Raw genomic sequence first — 3601 nt, forward strand, 5'->3', positions numbered from 1 at the left:
CCTTACACTGCGCCTGCGCGGGGCACGGAGCCCGGAAACCCCGCCCCCCGCCACAGCTACTTCCGGTCCTTGGCACTTGGGGGCGTTGGGGGGTGACCTGCTGCACTCTCTCCGTCTCCGGGCGCTCGCCAGCGTCCTTGACTCAGGCGCTAGGAGCGTGGCGCTGGGAATTCCGCGAGGCTGAGGGTCCAAGGACGATGGAATGAGCGAGCTGCCACATATTTTTGGTTTTGGGGTTTTTTTCCCCTCGCTATTGGCGATTGAACCGAAGGTTTTCGCACATAGTTACCTCCCCAGCCTTTTTTTATTTTTTACTGCAGAGTCGCCAAATTGCCCGGCTGGGCTCCAATTTGGAATCCTCCTGCCTTAGCCTCCCAGAGTGCTGGGATTACAGGCATGTGCTCGCATGCCTGGCTATTGAGTGCTCCTTTCAGGTTGACCTAGCTGAGGGGCAGGAAGACTGTCTCTAAGCTTGCTTTGCTTTGACCTTTATCAATAATTCAAGCCTGCCATTCCAATGGTTATTTATCTACATACCTTAGTAATAGATTATGGACACTGAAGATATGCAAGATGTGAAAGGATGAGAGATGGCCAACCAAATACTTAGTTGTGACTTATAACAACTAAATTATTAGTTACCAATTATATGGTAAAAAAAATGAGTATCCGTGAAGGACAGCATGATTGTAAAGGCATTTTAACGGTGTGATGTATATACCATAAATTCATGCTTAAGTACACAGTGATTTTTAGTCAGGCTACCCAGGTGCTAACAACTTATTAACAACTGGATTTTCACTTTAGTGGTTTTGGGATTTGATTGTGAGTGTATGGGTTGACATATCTTTTTTTTTTTTTTTTTTTTTTTTTTTGGTACCGGAGATCGAACTCGAAACTTTGCACTTTCGAGGCAGGCGGCAGAACCACTGAGCTAAATCCCCGGCCCCGACATATCTTCTTGATATGTGAATCCAAAGGGAAGAGGAAAATTTTACAGGTACTAAATCATACTGTTAAGAACCTTCCTAAAAAATCTCTAAGATATTCATTAAAATTTCCACCTCTTGTTTGCCAACAGTTCTTGCAAAATACTGTAGTTGGAATAGATTCATTTTTATTTTTAGGACAATGAGCTCAAATGACATTTCATTTGAGAGATTTTCAAACATGTTGGAAATTTCTACTTTCTGGAGTGTCATTCAGATTTTTCATAGATATGGTGATTTTGAGGGGAGGGGTAACAAGATTACATAGAAATATATCTTAAAACGCAAGAGATTCTTTTGACTTTTACTTCCTTCTTGTTAGAATAAGACAGATACCCTCATGAAATGGGAGACATAAATTCTCTGGCCTTAACCTATGGCCTGTTACCCACTAAAGATGGAGATACCTCTTTTTCTCTATGCTCCTGTGCTGACAGTGTATGGAGTGTATGCTCTTCATATTCTCCTACTCTTTTTTTTGGCGGGGGTGGGGTACTGGGGATCGAACTCAGGACCTTCCGCCTGCAAGGCAGGCGCAGCACCACTGAGCTAAATCCCCAGCCCTGTATTCCCCTACTCTTCCTGGGAGGACCAGGTATGCTATAACAGCTGGCTGGACACAAGGGTGTCTCCAAGGTGAGAATGACTGGTAATCCATACCTTAACATTAGGAGGAAATCTAAAACAGGAGGCCACACTTATGAACCAATGGAAGTTTACCAGCCCCAGCCCATCCCAGCAAAGCCAGATCTAGTCTTGCTATTTTGGTAATCAGAGCTGCCTGCTTTAGCTTCTTAAGCTAAAGCCCCTTCCCTTTTCTTTCTCTTCCCTTCTTCCTTCCTTCCTTTTTCTGTTTGTCTTTCTTTCTTTCTTTCTTTCTTTCTTTCTTTCTTTCTTTCTTTCTTTCTTTCTTTCTTTCTTTCTTCCTTTCTTCTCTCTCTCTCTCTCTCTCTCTCTCTCTCTCTCTCTCTCTCTCGTCTGTCTTAAGAAATCTGCTTCCCTATGCATCTTGATGTGTCCTGAAATTTCTCTTCTATGACAAAAGTAAATGAACTGAGGGACAAGATGGGGTCTCTGTCTCTTTGAAGGATCTCCCTGGATCCCATCCACTAATATGCCAATTTCATGATTCCATCCACATCAAGCAGAAGAACCATTGGCTGATTTGTAACAGTATTATCAATATTGCTGCAATTTTCTTTCTTTCTTTTTTTTAAACAAATCTCTTGAATATATTCCTCATGCCAACCATGCCAGAATGGTAATCATCATTCTACTTTCTGGTTTTGTGGGTTTCTTCCTGCATTCTACCACTTTCTTGGCTACCTTAGTATTCCTAGTACCTATAGTATATTAGAACTGTTGAAAACACAATAATAAAAAGATTTCCCCCCAATTTCTACCCCTTAATGAGATTCAAGTAGAGAAATAATGAAGGAAGCCAAAATGATTGAAATTATAATTAGAATAATGTACAATTTTAATTTTCTACTGATCAAATAAGTTTTTGTCTTGCCTCTGGGACAGGAAATATTATGAATGTTCTTTTTATTACTTTCAAATTACCTCAGGTGCATTTGTACTAAAAAGTACTACATTCTTAGTAGCAAAAGAATTTCTAATTTTTAGCTAAATTATTTAACATCCCCCTCTTTTCCCTTCCATAGCTCAATTTGCAATAATGATAGATTGCCATGATTTAATCAGATGACAATATAACAAGAACGCATTTCAAGACATTACAGTGTTTACGCCAAGACTATGGTATCAGCACCAATGAAACTAATAACAATATTGGTCATGAGAACAAAGATTGTATTTATAGAAGTGAGACACTGTTTAGATATGAATGACTTATTTCTCTTCATTGTATCTCACTAATTTTCTCATGCAATCTATTAATCTGCATTTAGCTCTCTATTCAAATAGTGCTCTTTATTGTCAACCATAGTAGCGCTCTGTCTCCAGATGTTTTCTTTGTTTGTTTGTTTGTTTTGTTTTGTTTTTGGTACAGGGGATCGAACTCGGGTCCTTGTGCTTGCGCAGCAGGCAGCAAAACCACTGAGCTAAATCCCCGGCCCAGTGTCTCCAGATGTTTTGAATTCTCTGTTGCTTTTAAAATTTTGACTATGCTTTTGTTTTCAGATCTCTCTTCTCTTTTCTCATCTCTCTTTCCTTGGTTTCCTGTTTCCTCAGACCATGTCTTCTTTGATAATTTTTTTGTTTTGTTTTGTCTGATTTTGCTTGCCATTCCAAAAGTTTATATATTTTCTAACCACGATGGTCCAGTGTGCCTTTATTGAAGAGATTTTCTTGGCTTTCCCAGTGGGCTTCAATTTTCATTGCGGAGCCTCAGAGAGGCCCTCTCTGTTGTTCACTTCTCCTCTATCTTCTGGGGCTCATAACCAGGGCCTTTATGGCCCTCCCTCGTGGCGCCTCTGCTGTGCGGATTCAGATACTGTGCAGCTCAGCTGCAATTTTCTTTCTTTTGGTAGGGACTGAACTCAGGACCTTGCGCTTTCGAGGCAGGCGCTAGCACCACTGAGCTAAATCCCGGCCCTTGCAATTTCTTCTTGTAACTAATCTGTGGGAAGACATTCAGATCCTGGTAA

The sequence above is a fragment of the Heterocephalus glaber genome, unplaced genomic scaffold (genome assembly GCF_053883595.1).
Source record: "Heterocephalus glaber isolate CG9 unplaced genomic scaffold, H.glaber_assembly_v1.0 deba00000122, whole genome shotgun sequence".
In the NCBI taxonomy this organism is placed as follows: Eukaryota; Metazoa; Chordata; class Mammalia; order Rodentia; family Bathyergidae; genus Heterocephalus; species Heterocephalus glaber.